This window comes from Vollenhovia emeryi, unplaced genomic scaffold (assembly GCF_000949405.1).
Source record: "Vollenhovia emeryi isolate VEMERY1.0 unplaced genomic scaffold, V.emery_V1.0 DF939130.1, whole genome shotgun sequence".
NCBI lineage: Eukaryota > Metazoa > Arthropoda > Insecta > Hymenoptera > Formicidae > Vollenhovia > Vollenhovia emeryi.
This window is the reverse complement of record NW_011967236.1, coordinates 1876301-1896332: the sequence shown is the minus strand read 5'-3', so window position 1 is coordinate 1896332 and position 20032 is coordinate 1876301. Positions and strand designations below refer to the sequence as shown.

Below are 20032 nucleotides of genomic sequence, written 5' to 3'. Positions count from 1 at the left end.
GTAGCCTTGACAGGCGCATTTCGGAGTAACGAGAGGCGCGAGGTAATTAGACGGCGAGAGGGACGGAGGCGCGTGATTTTCGATGCGCGGAATCGAACGGTCGCCAAACACGCTCCGCTCGCGCGCTGGCCGCCTCGCGGGCTCACCCACACACCCGCGCGCGCGCGCGCGCGTACGCGTGTCGCGTCTGTCGCACGTGTGTATAGCGCGCGCGACTCGATGGCCGTGGCTATGGCCTTACGATTCTCTCTCCTTCCTCCTCGTCTCTCTGCCCTCCCTCCCTCCCACCCGTCGGTATCGGAATCGCGCGCGCAGCGCACTGTATTCATCGCGCGGGAGGTGGCGAGAGCGAGAGGACGCGAGCGGCCGAGCGGTGCCGTCGACGGAGACGGCGGGGCGCGAGGGAAAGAGAGAGAGAGAGGGAAGGTGAACGAGCCGCGGCCGCGGGGAGCGGGGCGACGGAGGACGAACGGACGAGCGGACGCGGGCGAGAGAAAGAGAGAGGGAGAGTGTCGCGAGCGTGTCTAACCTAGGATAGCGGCGTTTAGTGGCGGCTAGGCTAGGCTAGGCAAACCGAGACCCGCCGCCGTTCGCGCGTCGCGCTCAGTGTTCCGCGCGCGCGCTCCCCGACCGAGGTTGCTGTCCCGTCTCGCTCTCCGGTGCGCGCCCCGTGGCCACGCGGGTGCCTCAAGAGTCCTCGTGCTCCTCCTCGTCGTCGCGACAAGTGGAAGCAAGTGCGTAAGAGATAAGGGAGTGAATAGAGCGGGTCCCGCGCTATTTACGCGCTCCGCGAGGGCGGCGCGGGGTGGTGGCGGGAGGGAGGAAGAGGGAGGAGAGAAACTGGCGGTGAATGTGTTATCTCCGCGTTTGACCGCGGACACGTGTAGGACCGAGCGGCGTTCGCGGATATCGTGGCGCGGGATAGTTAGCGGCGCGTTCGGAGTTCAGTAGCGAGGCAAGATTCGGAGATACGTGATCGCTGCGTAAACTCGCGCTCGGCACCGGACACGGCGAGAAAGGTGACCGGAAGAGAGTGACAAGTTCCCGCGGACTATTGTATTCTTAGGAGGGACACGTTTACGGTGTGCGAGGTTTAGCTCGGGCCGCGTCGACCCAAGTGGAACTTTCGGTTATCCATTGTGACTCGAGAGGTCCATCGAGAGACGGCTGCTGCATCGGACTTTTCGTGCTCCGTGTTATTTTCAGCAGCGCGCGATACCGTTCGGAGTGAATTCGAGAGACCCGCAGCGTCTCTCCGACTCGCGTGATCTTCTCGAGAATCGAGACGATAGTCGGTGTCGTTGCTCCTTTTTCGTAAAAAAAATCCCGAGAGAGATACATATACGAGGTGAGAAATACGTGCGTGCGCGTAGGTGAACGCGCGTGGCCGCGTGCGTCGTGTATGCGCGTGATGCAAGTCGCGCGGACTGTCGCAACCCGCGTCGGATAAACAATCGGCCGGCCGCTCGCGCGTCCGAGGAAAAAATCGCCGCGAGGGTGGGAAGACTTCGCGGAGCGAGGAAGGGAACGTTGCCTCGGTGGGTGCAGTGAGTGCGGTAGGGATCAGGTGCCGGGAAACAGGCCCCGGAGACGTCGCTTCACTTCCTTCTTCCCGAGTTCCGCGCGTCACAAGAGGGAACGGCAGGTAAGCGCGGCTTCCTTCTCCTGCGCCGAGTGATTTTCACGCGGAGTCGCAGCTGTAGACACGATATATATTTTCCGGGTATCTCCGTCGATTGGGAAAAGTGCCGGGTGACTCTCGGGTTATGCGCGTTCGGAAGATTCTTTTTCGCGAGCTCAGCCTCGCGGGGGCAAGTGGCGAGTCGACGCTAATTTTGGGTGAACTTTACTTTAACGAGATTTCAAATCGGGACTGGAGTATAACGTGTATAGGAGAACACACAGAGCTTAGTGACATTTGGTAAAAATTTCACGTTGAATCGTCGACAATTATAGCAGGGAGTGAACTTAAAATTTTAGCTCTTATTTTCAGCGGATGTGACGGTTGTTCTTTATCGTTTATTCGCGGTGCTACGTTATTACATCTTGGAAATTTGATATCTTGGAACTCGGTATTTTCTTTCGTTCTGTTTGAAGGCAAATTAAACTACTAAAATTAATGTTCGCGCAACAGCTAACGCCGATTATCCAGTCTCACGCAGCATTTAATTAAATTCGAACTTACCCGAGGCTCTCTCTTCTCTTTTTTATAATGAAAAATAGAGACGAAATGCCTTTCGGATCAGATTGCGATCCAAGTATTAAAAAGGCATGATACTTACGCTTATCTTATATTAAAGTAAGGTGTCAGGCCGCTTGTTATCAGTGTAAATGTACAAGTACAGCTCTGTCCAAATTATAAAGCAGAGTATGCGAGCGCCGAAGTATCGAATGATTCGTGCACGGAGAGAATTTTCTTTTGAAATTTACCCTGAAAATCACGTAATCGTGGGACAACGTGGCACTTTGAAGAAATTTACGCGAATTTTTGAAAGTTTTGCCACACATTTTACTGATAAAATGTATGTTAAAATTTGAAAAACTCTTATAAAATTCTTGATTTACATGAAGAGAATTTTCTTTTCAAATTTATCCTGAAAATCACGTAATTGTGGGACAACGTGGCACTTTGAAGAATTTTACGCGAGTTTTTGAAAGTTTTGCCACACACTTTACTAATAAATTGTATGTTAAAATTTGAAAAACTCATAAAATTCTTGGAAATGCCACGTTGTGCCACGATTACGTGATTTTGAGGAGAAAACTCTCTCCGTGTACGCGAAGGAATCGCAGCTGCCGGCCAACGGCCCCCAGGATTCGCATCCTCGGGCAGGGGTTTAAGCTGCGAGCGGCCGTGACAGTTAGAGGCGACGGTGTGCCTCGCCCACGCGAGACGCTTCGCTCGCGCTTGTAGGCACGTCGGGGAATAGCAAAAGGGGGTCGATTTAGAGACGACGGGGTCGATCGAACGATCTTTACGTTACTTAATAGGCTTTTACTAAGGCCGGGTGAAAAGCAAACGGCCGCGACGAGGCTGGCGCGCGAAAATGAACGGCTCTCGTGCCCGCTGGTAATCGCGTACAATCGAGGAAGTGATCGCGAGCGTTACGTGTCGGCAAAGTGAAAAAAGCGATTTACGTGGAAATCGCCGGAATCGCTCGATCGTACGTTCACTTGGTCGCGCGATGTTTCGGGAGGTGCGAGTTAAATTTAATCGGACGTCGATATTTCACGTAAATAATTCGTAAATATACTCGGACTAGAGAAACGTGGTATGAATCCCCGCGCGAACGACGGGAACTCACGGAACTCTCAACGCTCGCGCGGGTTTTCGTGCTCGAGAGACGCGAACTATATTTTATACAAGTATTTTCAGCCTAGGCCAACTTTCGGCCCTCAAGCGATCCCCCCTTCTCGGTTTGCTTGCGGCGTTCGCGGTTGGCTTAAACGCAGAAGACTCGTACGTTCTCTAATATATTTGAGAGGTTCGTAATACATTAGCGTCCGCCTTTTTTCCAGCTCGACAGTTAATTAAGAAAAATGTATCGCTTTAAACTTTAAAGCCTCATCTACACGGAGAGAATTTTCTTTGAAAACTTATTCTGAAAATATCGTGGGACAACGTGACATTTCGAAGAATTTTATGAGAGTTTCCTTGAAATTTTACCATACGTTTCACTAGTAATTATACTTAGTATACATTTTATTAGTAAAATGTATGGTAAACTTTCACAAAACTCTCATAAGGTTCTTCAAAATGCCACGTTGTCCCACGATTTTCAGGCTAAATTTGAAGAGAAAATTCTCTCCGTGTACAAAGTGCTCTTTGCGTCTAGAAGTATTTTGTTTTATACAAGCAAATGAAAAATTTGTCGACAGCATACGATTGTACGATGTGTAATGTACAATTTATTAACTTGCACATATTCTTTAAATGTATTGTATCGGCTACAAAATAGAATGTTTCTAGACGCAAAGAGCACACTGTAGATCAGGCTTTTATTGCTACAGCGGCAGGTTGAATGAAGTGAAAGAATTTCTCTTTCACCAAATGCTTATATTCGATTACAATCGGAGGCATCAAACTTGGCGAAGACTCGTATCAGTTTGGAACAAGATATGATTGCCGTGTTGATTATATATCGTTATTTCGCGAGGGGAGAAACGCCTTATATTCATATTGCAATGATGACGCAACGTTATTACAAGTTAGAGCCACGATGAATTCTATGTCTTATTGGAAAAGATCGTTTTACAGGGATTTCGATCCGTTACGTAAATTATTGCGTTAGTTGCGCGTTAGCGCAGCAATAAATTCTCTACTCTACTTTCTCAGTCCTCACGTTCTCTCGTTCCTCATCGAGCGATTACGTGGCGACCTTCGTGGCGCCCAGGGCCGAGGGCCAAAACCGATGTGTACGTTCGATAAATATTACGACGGCGCGCACCATAAGGGCCCCGTATACATGCGAGAGACCTTGCGACCACGTGGACGCGCCGTCACGGTCGATTCCGGAAGATTAAATATCGGCTTGTGTGAAATCCATGTTCTGCATATGGGAGAGAATTGCAAAGCGACGAAGGAAATTTTGTAACCGAGAACGCTTGAAAAGACTTAGACTTTGTTCAATTCATGTTTGTCCCTTTCTAGAGTAACAGTTGGAAAGAGACAGAGAACGAATTAAGCTAAGCTTTAAAGCCAAGCGACGTTGATGAAATTAAAGGAGCCTTAGAAATTAAAGGAGCAACGCACGTCGTTTCTCGGTTACGAATCTCCAATTCGAAAACTTTGTTAAAGCTTACTTTAAAAAACCCTTGATTTTTATATAAAAATGTATGTTTTTCTCCGAAATGGTCAGTTTTTGGACATTAGGCCTTGCTGGGACATTATAGAGATAAAATAAGATAATAAGATAAAGTAATGCCCCACTGGGCATTAGTGGGCATTGGTGTTACAAGATTTTGGTCGGTGGTTTTTCCCCTTCGGCCCGACGTATCTGAGTAACTTCCGGAAAATTTGCGATCGATTTATTGCTTTGCCGCGGCGTATTTTCGTCTTTATATATCTTGGCAACATAGTGCACGCACCGTACGCACGGGCGACCCTGAAAGACCCGACGCCGCGTGAATGTTAACTATCGTCGCGTCCGATCGCTCACAAATTCTATTCCGCGTTCGCGCGCTCGCTCGGGCGCGGATGGCGCGCATTGATAGCTAATGACAGCGCACGCCGATCGCAAGGTATATTTCCTCGTACACGTTGGAAGCAAATCGCGGCGTTAAGTCCCTGAACGACGACACCGCGTGTATCACCGTGTGTTTACCTTCGCGAAGTCGAATTGGAACTACGCGCCGTATCTATATTCATTGTATATTCTCCTGCATGCGCGCGAATTTATCTCGTCCCTCTTGCGTTTTGTCAATGATAAATTCGCGGCAAGCTATGCGGCACGGTTGCTAAGGTCATTTTATTTGTATATATAATTTTTCGAACGGGATTGCAACGTAGGATAAACACGCGGAATAAGCGTTATTTCATAATTTATAATATACAAATATTTATTGCAATTTCGCAAATGTTTGCCACACGAAGGACAGGATACTTTTCGCCGGAGAGACAAATACATAATATTAATTCGTTTCGTTACTTTTATACTTCGATTATCATTAATAATCAAGCTTTTTAACAGAAATTTTATTGCGAAACATATTACCTCAGCCAGGGTTTGAACCTGAAACTTCCCTGCTCTCTAGGCGGGCGTCTCACCAATTCGATCACTGAGGCATGTTCCGTTTAATGTCGACTAAAAAGCTTGATTATTGTTATTTATTACTGGGAATTTAAAGAGATTTCTATGTTTCGATCATTATTGTTCTGCTCTCGAAATGTCACTAACGACCAGTTAGGAAATGTTTCTTCCTCTTTTGTACACAGTCATATAACGATAGGCTCGGTCCTCGTCATTTCCACGCGATTTTGATTGGCCCCATCAATCGCGCGTCTGGCTACGGAGATTCGTTTACGTTTACGTCCCGTATGATCGTAATAGTATACGCAGACGAAAATTATTTTCGCGTTTGCCATCAATCGTGGAGCGATTATTTTTCGACCGTGAGCCGTGATTTTCGTCGACGGCACAGCTTGTCTCACCTTGAAGCGTTGCGCGCGCGCGCGCGGTTGACAATACGTCACAGTCAGTATTTTTATTTAACATCTCGCTTTATCGATGAGACACGCATTGCGGGGGATCCGTCAAGCTGTCGTACAGTTGCGCGAGGAACGAACGCAAAGGAAGAAAAAACGGGCACACACGTGCGAGATTGAGGAGAATTTCAAGGGGCACGCACTCGAACTTGAGATCGTACTTTCTCTCGAAAGCACAATTTCGATCGAAGTAAGAATCGGGCGACCTAATCGCGCGCGAGGGTTTTTTTTTTTTTAAAGCGGCCTGCGGTATATGGGCCGTCCGTCGGACGCACCTGCTCGATCCCCGAAGACGTAAGGACGCGTGGTCGGAGAGGCGCGAGCGAACCTTGAGGAAGGCTGCTGGTAAAAGTAAATGACCTTACGAAGGCGAAGTGCGAAAGGAGGCAGGACGCGAGCGACGCGGTCGTTCGTACGTGCACGCTCGCCCCCCTCCCCCACACGTGTGTGCGTGCGTGCGTGCGTGCGTGTGACCTATCCTCTACTCGGGTCTACGAACCCGAATTGGGCCGGGGCCTTGACTCTCGAGCACATCGCGGCTTCGGAGTCTCTCCTCTCCCTCCCTCCGCCGTTCTCCACCTTCGCTGAATATCCGCTGCCGGCCGACCGCGTGAACCTATCTTCCTCGTGCAGAGGGAGGGGGGGGGCCGGCTAGACGTAATCGCACGCGCGCGTGCACAGGGCGCCGCGTGCCCTGCGCGCGCGTGACGCAACCGTCGGTGGCGCGGCGCGGCGCGGCGTGGCGCGGAGCGAAGCGCGGCGGCCGCCCTGCGCGGGCCGCCCCGGGGACCATGGGAAATGCGGTCATGGTCAAGGACCGGTGCACGGACCGACCGGAGAAAGTTTTTACATCGGCCTGATCTCATTTCGGCGGTCTTGTGTATCGCGAGAAGAGGGGAGGGGGATTCAACTTTTGCTATTGACGTCGTTCGTGATAGCGCGAGTTGCGAAAGTGGAGGCTGTCAGTGATTTTCGCGCGTGTCGTGTGTCCACGCCTTGAAAAATGTTGAGCTTCGCCGAGGATAAAATAGAATTCGCGATATACGATAGATTGATCGTTTATTATTGCTCAGGTCCTCAAAAAGGTCTTCTCTTTGTGCACTGACGAAATTTTTTACATAACATCTAAATGTAAAATGTATGGAAATGTATGCACATATGTAGATAGGGATTCGGTAAAAGTTTGTACAAGTATTCTGCTTCTTCGCCGTTATAATTCTGACACGGTAAATTAATTTAAAGATACGCTCAAGTTACATTAATTAATTTCGGTAAAAAAAGATATCAATATTGCACAATTTATTCAAGATCATTGAAACTTTCTGGTCATCACCTTGGATGAATATGAATATCCTTCCCACCGACCGAGCACGATTTATATTCTCGTCATAGTTTCGCGCGTATATAGTTTCAGAGAAAGTATTCAATTATGTAGCAAACATTTTAAATATCAGTATCTTTGTCAGCGATTTTTATTCTACGATCATATTTTGTTCGAGGCTCGAGATCACAGGGACACGTTTCTCGTGACGACTCGTGTTTGCGCGTTTGTTGATTGCCACGCGGTACGCAAGACGCGCGCAAAATTATGCTGAATCGAGTGTTATTGTTGGGACAGATTAAACAATTGCAGCCACGGCTGACTTTAGCTTACCTTGGAGCGATTTACCTTCGGAACGACATGCGCGATCGCGCGAGTTAAGGATGGATTTTGAAACACCCCCGAGTAAACATCGCTCGTCACCGTCACAGTAGAAATATTTGCGGAGACAAGTTCGAGGTTAATGAATGAAACGCATCGCGCGTTCCAATGATAAATGCGGTCTCTTATTTTTCGAACGAGCGTGACGTTTTCCGCGCGTTTATTAAAGTCCATTCGTTTAGAGCGATGCCTCTCAATCTGGAGGTGCCTACATTTAAAAGCTTTTAAATTAGTAAAACAAGACGAGAAAGAGGCTCACGGCGCTTTCAGCGATATTGATTACGAAGTGGTTAATGAACGTGTGATCGATTGAGAGAATAAGACCATAAGTAGAGTCGTAATTGACGCGTTCTTATTCGCGCAGTATATAAAATGCACATCGCGCGGCTTTATTTATAATAATCAATTTTCATTAAAATTGGCGTTTCCATGGACGTGAAGTAAAGATATAGGCGGGATCGATACGCAGCGGTCGTCAAGAGAAACGAAGGTGACGGCAGTTCGTTAGTGCGGGGATAACATTGACACGAATTTAATGGCAGTCAAGCGTCAGCCGAGCTTTGGGCTTGATTAAAAAAGAAAGATCTGAAAAGTCGCGCGAAAATTCTACGCGAGCGAATCTCTGCCGCGGGCTGTGACGTCAGATAGCGATATGTCGCGGAACGATGCGCCGAATGAATATGTAATGTCACCGTCAGTGCGAGACGTCGCGGTGCAATGAAGGCTGCCGCGAGCTCAGAAGGACGCTGCACCGCATTATCAGCTATGCCATCTTTGGCTTTCCTCTCCTCGTTTGCGAGAAATGCGCCCGCTCATGTTTAAAAGGCTTCACACGGCCGCGTTTAAAACATTTTACCGAGAATAAAATAATTTTGACGGCGAATCTTGGCGTTTTTCAAAATGCAATTTTTAAAAGTATCAGAGATACTGTCGAACTCTGTCACGGCAAAAGTTCTAGTATTTTATGCCTTTCGGACGATAAAAGGAATTGTAATTAAAATTCTATGTGTTGTAATCATCTTTTTAACGAGTTACTCGGTCGCAAAAAGGAATTTATATAAGTGGTTTATCCCGTTTATCCGGATACCTTTATTAATCACGGAAGATAAACGAAAATAAATACTCCCGTATGGCTTTCGAGAAGTTCCTAATTGGACCTTAATTTCGCTCGTAATCAGACACCGATTAGGATGTATTTAACCTTTGCAGATATCACGGTACACTTTGGGTCTCAATTAGTACTCATTTTCTACCGAACGAGTTTTTCCTCTTCGCTTATATTTCTTATTGTGAAACAAGAGGAGATTCCACTTGTTTTCCTCGCGAATGATTATTCTGCGAATATCGGCAGTAAAATAGCGACGTTATAGAAACATTTTGCATTTACTTTATTTGTTATTCATTTATTTAACTGCCACACGAATGATAATATTTGCGGCTGGTGTGTTTATTTATAGAATGTGAAATATTCAAACAATAATCTCTTATTCCAAGCTGCTTCGGTGGGAGAATCGCGCGAATATTTCATTCAACTGTCCGACTGTCTCATGTTCGCGCGGGTACATTCATCCTTTTATTCATCTCTCTTCCTCGTTCTTTTCTCGCACCGTCGTTTACTAATTAGGTTAGGGTCGTTAATCGATCTTGTGCTTGCCTCGAAACACCAACGAGAGACTCGCGAGGACCGTTGATCCTTGATCCGAAACCGGTTGCAACACCGTCATCGTATTAGGGATATGCAAAAGAGACGCCGAAAAAAAAACCGATGTTCGACATTCGCGTTTATTGCTCGGAGTAGAATTTCCTATCTTGAATACATTTCGATCGTCTTAATTCAAAAGCGTTTAAATAGAATTCCGTGCAACTTTATAGTACACCTTGCCAAATGAAAAGCTCGTTTTGGTTTACGGCAACCGTATCATACACTGAGAGAAAAAAATAGTCATTTTTGGACCCAACCATATTTTTATAATTCCTCCAACGTAATTTATGGTTGACCTAACAATATTATAGTTCTCATAAACACAATATTGGTCCATGCAATTATAAAAATATGGTTGGGTCCAAAAATGACTATTTTTTTCTCTCAGTGTAAGTTGCACGGACCAATATTGTGTCTATAAGATCTATGATACATTGTTAGGTCAACCATAACTTGCGTAGTTGGAAGAATGATAAAGATGTGGTTGGCACCTAAAATGACTATAAATTATAGCGAGAGATTGTGGTAACTGTAATAATTTCTTTCCGTCAGTGTACACTCGAGATATAATTTTTCAGTTTGTTGGGAATCGCGAAAGCATTAGTTACGTGACAGCTTCTTGAAACGAAGTGTCGATTCGCATTTGGATAAATTTGATATCTGTTATCGGTAAGTGGATCCATTGGAACAACTCTATTGGATTTTATCGTCAGATAAGACGTCGAGTTGTATTTACGCAAGCAGAGAAGTCATGATATATCTAGGTTTCTAATGTACTTTTTACATCGCCGATGTTCTCACGAGACAAATGCGGCGCACGATAAACGATCAGCCGATTCGACAGCCGCAAAGGTTGTTATTGATTAGCTCTCGCGGATCGATGAATCAGAGTCGTCTCGTCTAATCGATGCGATTTTGCGCGATGCGCTCGGGCAAGATCCTAGGATTGATCAATCGCGGGATTTCGGAGCCGCTGACGTGCATCGCGATATTAATCGACGCTCCCGCTTACGGACTCCCCGCGGTCGGTGATAATTGAATCTGTCGGCATCTGCTCTCTTTCTCGCCGCATTCCTAAACGCAGCATCGTCGGTGCGTGTTCCGTGGGCGACAATAAGAGAAAAGTTTGGACAATAGTTTCGCATAGTTAATTTATCTTATCGGAGTGAGTTAACAGGATCTAAGCATTCCGGAATAATTGCGAGTGCGTACTTGCGTCGTATTATAGACCGCCGTTATATTCTCATTTGCCTTTGTTATTCTCGCTCGCCTAATATCGATATACATTTATTCCGATAATGATCGTTGGCTGCGGTTGTCGTGCGCGGCCTAACGAGAAACATATTTTTCGAGATGCGTTCAAAATGCGTTCGCGTATTTTTCCCGACGTTTTACAAGACACGTGATTATAATTTTAAATCACGAATGAGATTACTTGAGAATAAACTAAAATTAAATATGCTAAATTAATTATAAAAACGGGCCTTAAACGTAAACCCGAAAATATTTCTCTTTGCTTTGCCAGTTACTAATGGTTTACCTCTTTTCTAAGTCCCGAAGGAGGAAAATTTTTTAACAATTCCAGCAGTTCTGTTGGGAGTTCTGGGTAGCCCCTCAAGAGTTCTAAAGGAAATCCTAATGGCAAAATTAAATATTTCCAATACTTTTAGTGTTATCGCTGATTTCGAGTTTTCATTTTGTGAAGTTAGCATCCCCAAGTTTCAAATTTAACTTTTTCAGGTTAATTCGCCAGAACTATTTTTAAAATTGATAAGGAACTCTAGAACTCTTCGGGGTGCATTCAAAACTGAAAAAAAAGATTTTTTGAGACATGAGGTGCCAACTTCACAGAGGTAATAGTTTTATTCTGCTGTGAGACACATAAATTGTTCTCTAACAAATTTTTCATTTCCGCTGTCAAAAATAAATGCGGAAACTCTGGCACTAATTGGAGTCGACTGGACTCCATTGTGCTCGTAAGACTTAGCGCCAGGAAGTGCATTTTTCCAAAACTCCGCAGTAGAAACGTGTACAGAGATATTGCCACATGCTTGTCACGTGCTTGTCGAGCAGGAATTTTCCAAGGCGCATTGCTTCGCCTAATTTCTCGCGCTGCGCGTTTTCATTATTGCATTACTCAGAGCGCAAATGGCTGACGTCAACGACCTTCGATGATTCTATCTCCCCTCGAGCGATACTGAAATCTCGTACGATCTTCTTACGAAAAACATCTCCTTGGCTCTAGAGCACTGTGTTCCACATAGCGGAACGGACCGGCCGCGTTTTATCCCATTGCAAAAGTCCGTTCGTTGATAATAAAATATAATCCATTCTAATTTTGCCACCGATTCGAGATCGCGCATCCTCGAGATACGAAGTCGCGCGCTCGAATAATTCCACTTCCAAGTTTCGCCTCGAATGGGATACAATGTGGCCAGTCGATTTGCCGCGCGTATATAACGCTCTCTAGTCGACGCGTTAGTCTCGTCCATTCCAGACTGTTGACCAGTCGGGAACATGACTGGCGGCGGATTTCAACGCGCGGCGTTGTCAGCCTCCGTCGAGGAGACGCGGATTGTAAAATGCGTCCTTACGGCATCGCCGTTATTGAAGCCCCCCTCCTCCCCCCCCCTGCTCCCCGCTCCTCCCGTCGAACGCATTGAAAAGCGACCGTCGTCTTCAAGGAAGTCGCTTGCTTTGTCATAGTGATTAAGCGTACGATCCGATTGTGCGCGTAGGTATTCAAAATAATATAACGATGAAAAGCAATTCCTCTCGCGCGATCGTTAAATCCATGGGTTACTCGCCGTGCGATATTTTTCGACACGATCGAAATAATGTAAGTTTTTAACGTTAATTATAAATTATCTGAGGCTCAAAGGGAATTGGTGTTCAATAGTTAAGGTGAAATAATGCGCGCTTGATGCACGTATTTGGCTTATCGTGTTGGAGAAATATCTACGTGGCTTCCGAGGAATCGTGTACTTATTTTCGACTAGAGATTCTTAGGGGCTCGAAGCTTTTCTATATCGCGGCATTTTTTTTTTCCGGTGCATTCTGCACGCGTTCGCAAGCTGCAAACAGAACGAATGCGTTCTCGCGAAAGCATTTGTCACAAATTATTTACAAGGGCAAGGCAAGGATGGCCATTCGCACTGAGTAATGTTCCGAGAGACAAAAACCGGGCGAATTCCAGAACACGGATTTTAACAGCTGGCGACCCTTGGCTTCCAGCCGGGCGTGATTGCCGATTTCTTTATGCGTGCCTCCTGTGCGTTCCTTTTTTTTCCGTCAGGATTCTCCTTAGGAAAAACTAGCTTCAACAACTTTATGTGAAGTCGAACACTGCTCGTGGAAAAATTATAATTAAAATATATACGCGGAAAATAAGTTCCCAGTTATCCCCAATAATCGTTGCTGAACCTTTAACTTTTTAATTTGCAACGTTTAATTAATTTTTAATTAAAAATATTCCCCTTTCTATTTCTCTGAGCTTAATTGACATTTCGAGAATGCCTCGACGTATAATTTTAATTACTGTGTTCACTTTCGATTCATAATCATTTTTCAAGTAACTTTTGCGAAGCAACAGTTTTCGCGTATTTCTCTTGCACTTAAAGGGACGGTAGGGACTCGTCGTGGTACCATCGAGGGTGGTCCACAAATTTTCAGAGACGCCTTATAATTCCGAAAAAGGACGTTGAATTCGAGAAGGAGGCCGCACACGTTCGAGCAATCACGACAGAGATCCTCGCCTTGCCCGGGGCACGGACCAAGGCCCTTCTTCTGTTTGCGAAGGTCTCTGACGCGCATGACTCAACCTTATTATTGTTGTTGAGTCTCGTACACACGCACGCGCTGCGCGTGGTGAGATGCGTGCGCCCGCGCGTGTGTGCGTGCATACACGAGCCTGGAGTAGGAAGTGCGAAGTCGCAACAGCTAACGCACTATTCGCGGTGAACTCAACATTCTCATCTCGTCAGGGACGTTGGAGTGGTTATTTTCAACACTTCGCGGAGAGTAAGTTCGTGTCGGAGACTGTGCGTCGGAGAGATTGAGATTGCATGGCGATTGCACGCTGGAAATTGAGGCTGACTGGGATGAGTTCCGTTAGTCGGATCCTAATTCGTAATCGTAATGTAGTAACGCTCTCTCTCTCTCGCGCGCGATACTACGGGCGGGAGATACGAGAAAAGTCATTTTCCATCAAGGCCTCACTCAACAATTCGCGTCCTAGATCTATAAAAACTGTTTTTATTACGTCGGAGACACTTTTTTTTTATAAATCTCTTGGCTGTTTTTCCGCAGTCACACGAAAACGACGTGTCACGATTCGCGCGATTGCCACTCGAAGTCGACAGATTCACCTCTTCGAATTAATAATATTAACAAATTCAGTGATTTTTACTGACCGTATCTGGCAATTAAAATTCTTATTGCGAAAAATATTACCCCAGCCAGGATTCGAACCTGAGACCTCCCTACAATCCGTGACGGGCGTCTAATAATATTAAGTCTTCTTTAAATTGCAACTTGGAATCGTAAAAGGTAGACTTTCTGAACTTAGATACAATATCTTTTGATTAAATTAAAAACAACCGCTTCTATGATTGCTAGTTTTTAATCGAATTAGTTAACTATATCTAAATCTACACTGGCAAAAAAAATTTTTTATATAATTACTAGTGAAATGTATGTTAAAATTTCAAAAACCAGTCATACAATTCTTGGAAATGCCACGTTGTTCCACGATTACATGATTTTCAGGACAAATAGATTTAAGAGAAAATTCCCTCCGTGTACGTTATCTGTTATAGGCTGTAAATTAATTTCCGAATTAGAAGTTCTTTTATTCGACGAAGGAGACGGGCATTCGTCCCGTTTCCTTCGGTAAAACGAAAACTCGGTGGTACGCGGTGGGCCATAATTGCATCGTTAAAACGCGTGCGTCGTGCACGCGACGTACTCGTTATCGCGAATATACACAGTAATTCGCGATTTTATCTCGCGTACCGTCGCTACGTGCATTGCGCGACGGGCGTATCATCCGCGGGGGGACTTCTTCGACGTAAAAGACGTCGAAGGATGCAGACATTCGCGACATCGCTCCCGAGCGATGCATTCCGTTGGTCCACGGCACACGCGATAATGTCCATTATCGCGCGAATTCCGAGGACGACGTGATTTAAAATTTTCCGCGCCGCTGCCTATCGGTCCGATTAATCTCGCCGGTAGTGACCTCCCCATAGTTATCGCGACACGCTTTTCCACAGACGCGAAAACGACGTGTCACGATTCGCGCGAATGCTATTCGAAGTCGACAGATTCACCTCTTCGAATTAATGACATTGATTCTTCGTATTTAAGCCGCGTGTGGTTCATAATCGTGGAAGGCCAGGATTTCTGAACTTGGGTAAAAGCGATATCTTTTGATTAAATGAAAGACGCCGCTTTTCCAGACACAGAGAATTTTCTCTTAAAATTTATCCTGAAAGTCATGTGATCGTGGGACCACGTGGCATTTTCAAGAACTGTATGAGTTTTTGAAAGTTTACCATACATTTTACTAAAGTAAAATTTCGAAAAACTCATAAAATTCTTCGAAATGTCGTGTTGTCCCACGATTACAATATTTTCAGGAGAAATTTTAAAAGAAAATTCTCTCCGTGCACGAGTGTTAATTTTTAATCGGATTAGTTAATTGTACCTAAAGTTTTTTTCGTCATCTTTTGACAAGGTTTTGTTAATTTTATGCGCGCGCTAACACGTATTTATATAATATCTATGTCTTGACAATACTAGACACTGCATGAATTAATTAATGTCAAAAATTGAATAATCTGCACCGTGGGTGAAGCAGGCATTTATTTTTACAAGAATATACACATATTAATGCAATTTTTATAAATTTTTAGTAGGGTATGGTTTCAAGGTAGATTTAAAAATGAAGACAATATCGAGAAATCATCAAAATTTCGATATAAATTTGTTTAATTTTTAAACAGTAATTCAAATTATATCTATAACAATATGTATCTATGACCGCCTGACGTAGTACCAACGTAGACTTATTTCTTTTTTCTATACGGATTTGTGCAATTCAGAATTGATTACATCTTAACAAAGACCTCTTATTTATCGCAAGTCATTTAACCCTTAAATGCATCATGTTGCCATTCGGCAACATACCGATATCTAGGTGGATAGCGTTGAATGTATGTACGGCATCGATGTTTGAACAAAAACAATAACTGTTTCAGAAGTTTTCATACGCAATAACTTATGTTTCATATGTTTCTAATTTCATGATGTTGCCATTCGGCAACACACCCTTTTGTTCTTGAAAAAGAAAACAGTAAGATAGATTTTTTTTCTCATTTTTCCCTTATTGTACTTCTTTTGTTGTATCATATTCAGCAAAAAAATCATGCATTTAAGGGTTAATAAACTTAATGACACATTGAGACTTGGACTTTTGGCAAAGAATCCAGGCAAAATCGAGCGATTGTCAACACGCAATGTCTTTCCATTCGCGAAAACAAATATTTCCCCAACTATCGTAATCAGTATATGAGTAACTTAAAATTCATTTAGCGGATATCTATTGTGATTTTGAAACATCCCATATGTATCTGTCTCTCTGCGAATCTTCTGTCTTGCTTTCGCGAAACTCTGGGTCTCGTGGGTCGGCCTCGAGAGTTTCTATGATCGTCATTACGCCTCCAAGGCGCTCGCTCGTCGGCCCTGGACCGACGTTCTACCACTATAGGAGTCTATCGCTTCCAGTGCGAGAGGAGAGAGAGAGAGAGAGAGATAGCGCGAGCCAGTTCGATAGAGAAAGAGACGTACGAGAGATAAACTATTCTGTCTGTCGAAGGAGCACGCATACAAAACCGTGGCCAATTATCGCACACGAACAATGCGCGCCAAGGTCCCCCGTCCACGAATCTTAATCGCGTATCTCACTCGCATCTCTCTTAACGACGCCGTTTTGTAAAAGCGTCCCCGCGTGTGTTTTCCGCCGAGAGGCCCCATTTGGAGTCCGACCGCGGCATCGTATGATAATCGCACGTGTTTCTGAGATACTTTCCCTTGATACGCACGATCGTTCCTAACCCGGCACCATTTACTTTCCGCTATACGAAATCTGCCGCACGTATTGCCTCGGGGAGCCAAGATATCGGCGCGGCTCTAATTGTAAGACTGTAATATTCGAACGTTGAGAATGCGAACATTTTTTAACGCAATCACCGCAAACTGTTACACTGAGAAAAATATCCGATTAAATATAATCGGATAATCCAATTACATAATAACAATCGGTTTTTCGTTCAAGTTTCATCGGCAACTGCATTTCATCAGATAAATTTTATCGGATAAATACATAAGTTAATCGGAAAAATTAACCATCGGAAACGCTATTTAATTGGTTTGTCCGATGGAAACTTTTCTCAGTGTACAATATGTGAAGATCTCGAGTCAAAGTCCGGAGTCGAAAACGGTTTGAGAATCGAGCCAAAGTGAGCTAATTACCTTCCTAGAAGACAACTGTTTAAAAAAAAATGTTTTCTTTTCCGCGCAAATAATACGTAGATAATACGCAAAAAATACGTGTCTCTTTTTCACTAGCTGTCGGACTACATCTGATTTTTTTTATATGAAAAATAGACTGCTACCCCACAACAGATTTCAATAATTACGTCCCTCAAGAAATATCATATTAAAGAGCGAGTTAAATCGAACGTGACCTAACGCGTGTTTTTTTTTTAAGAAGCACTAATTCGATTATAAATTCACACCGCGGGATCCGTCCGTCTGTCGTCGGTAGCGAGATTCCCGCGCTTCTCCGAGGGCTCCGGCTAAGGTTATGGTTTGCTCTAGGAGTGCATTAACCCCTCGTCGGATCGCGAGAGCACACCGCAGAAGAAGTGCACAACCGTCGCGGGTGCGGGGGGGGGGGAGGGCGGCGGGAGATTGGGAGGAGCGGGCGAGGGGGGCTGGCAACAGCGTGCACCGTAGTTCTGGTCGTCAAGGCGAGTGCGATGGCAAGCGGACTCTTTTACGGGGCTGGGAGTCGCGGAGCGGGGGGGTCGGGGTCCCACGAAGTACGGGGGAGGACGAAAGGGGGGACCGCGACGGCGACGACGACGACGACGACGGGGCGGCCGGACTTTCTCCGGAGAGCGAAAGTGAGAGGGCCCCCCCCCCGGGAGTGCGCGTTCGTTCCCCTGGCCGCTCGTGATCCAGAGGGCAAGGGGGTGGGAGGTGGTTCGGTGCTTTCACCGTGCCCCGGCGAGATGCACTTTTCCGCGACGCAGAAGCCGAAGGCGCGCGCGCGCGGAAAAATATGATTTTAGAGCGATTAGCTGGAACAACGGCCGCGAGCGACGAGGAAACTAACAACGGCCCCGTACGCGAGATACGCTCCGGGGTCCGGGGATACGCCACGCTCCACTGTTCTCTTTCGCGCCGGCAAGGGGGAAACGGTACGACACGAAAATTAATGGTGCCGCGAGCCGTAATTACGGAAGAGTAGCGGTGTAACGTGGCGCAGTACGGTCGACGTGTCATTTTGACGCGGCTCTCGGCGATAATGCGCGATGCCCGTGGGTAAGTGCGCGCAGAGAGTGGATGAACCTTAAATACACACGGCGCTGATATCTTTTCCGGACTTGTTGCTATTAAAGTTTAATGAAGTCGACCTTTTTTTCTTTTTTTTAAATGAAGATATACGCTTTAATTGGTTCTCGAATTAAAATTCTGCCGAAGGAAAGTCTACTTGAAATTAAACGAAGGACGCGATTCTTTTCGTCGCGTATTCGCGCTTTCGACGCTTAATTTATGAACACCTCTCGAGCTGTGGCTGCTTATAATTTAAAAGTCATAGCGGCCTCGACATTTTTATTAACGTCATAGGCTAGGTGGACGAAAGGAAGTACGCAAAAGCTGTTATCTAGTATATGTTAATAACCGATGCTACGACCATGAAACAGCCAGCATCCTTCTCAGATTGGCCTTTAGTATCTGCGCTAAAGAGAAAGTGCTCCATGCCTAGGACAGGCTGCGCATTTAAGATACGATCTGTACATATATCGATATACACTTAAAGCGCCGTGTGCTATTGTATCTCGAATTTCCCCGCATGTTTTAATTTTTCAATTAAGTAAAAAAAATAATCGTCACAGCAGCCCTTCCAAAAATACCGAAAAGGCATCGGAAATATCACGTACATTAAAGCTTCCACCTCAGTACATTGTATATCGCCTCTGCACGAGAAAAGTAACTCAAGACAAAAATGGCAATTTTACAGGAGAACGACTTTGCACTTTTAATCTACTTGCAGATCGCAGCTACAATCACACGGTCTGTTAAATTGCTCTTATCCCTTTTTCTTTTCTCACCTCTCTCAATCTTTCTCCGTGTAAAAGTTTTCTCTCCTTACCGACTACTATTTTTGAACGAAATATGATCTTCGCATCGGTCCATTTTTTTCGACGAAATTTTTATAACTGATGCATGATCGCGATGCCTTTTTTGGATAAAAGTACATACAATATTTTCGAGCTGATGAGTTATAAAAATGCAAGAACTTATATTTTTGCTTCGTGTCACTTTTCTCGTGTGAAAGCGATATATAAGCTACAAATGTACACATCACCCTCATCGATCGTTAAAAGCCAATATTTTCGATAGCTTCGCGACCGGTGACAGATCGCGAGACTGCCCCAATCAAAAGGTTGCGGAAATAGAATGTTTATATTTGCAATCGCAGTCGTGAGATATCGACTCGCGAGACACCGATCTCTCGTCGCTGATAAGCAACGACACTTGTCGCCGTGACGGGGTTAATCGTGTACGCCGCGCCGCGGTTTTCTGGCGGGCACCGACCCGGTACCGTAATCGACATCGAAACTTTCTTATTCCCGGCAACGCGCGCATTCCGCCTCGTGTTGCCTCGAGGGTGGGAGGGAGTGAAAGAGACATTTACGAGGGCGACGAGCGCTAGAAGGGAAAAACCAGTCGCGGAGCGTGAGTTTAGTCACGGTGGAACGGCGCGACGCCGGACAATCGCGCGAATTAACTTTCTTCGCCGCCTTCGACTTCCTCGTTGCCGATGCTCGCGCGCCGCGGATTAGAGCTCTATCAGCTTTTACCTCCGTTGTCTTCGCCGCTCGTACGAGCCGCCCGAAGGCCACGCCGTACACCAGCCTGACCTCTCCTCTTTTTCATCTCGACGCTCCTTCCTTTTTTTTCCCTTCCTCGTTTTCTCGCCAAAGTCCTTGCATCTGTCGCGAGAAAGTCCAGTCCCGGCGACCTCCAGGTTTTGATTCCCCGTATAATTTCAGGGGCGCGACTTTGACGTAACGACTTAATAACGTATACGCGTTGGGTGTTTGTCTTGCTGAAAATTAATTATAATGTT

General features: G+C 45.5%; 1 protein-coding gene across 1 annotated transcript in view; it reads left to right on the top strand.

The window, feature by feature from the left end:
* The first annotated feature begins 710 nt into the window (after positions 1-710).
* The window catches only part of LOC105568314 (ecdysone-induced protein 74EF), a 181264-nt gene continuing 161942 nt past the window's right edge, over positions 711-20032 (top strand). Inside the window, exon 1 of the mRNA XM_012023888.1 lies at positions 711-1645. The gene's annotated coding sequence lies outside the window, so the exon portion shown is untranslated. The remainder of the gene's footprint in view (positions 1646-20032) is intronic.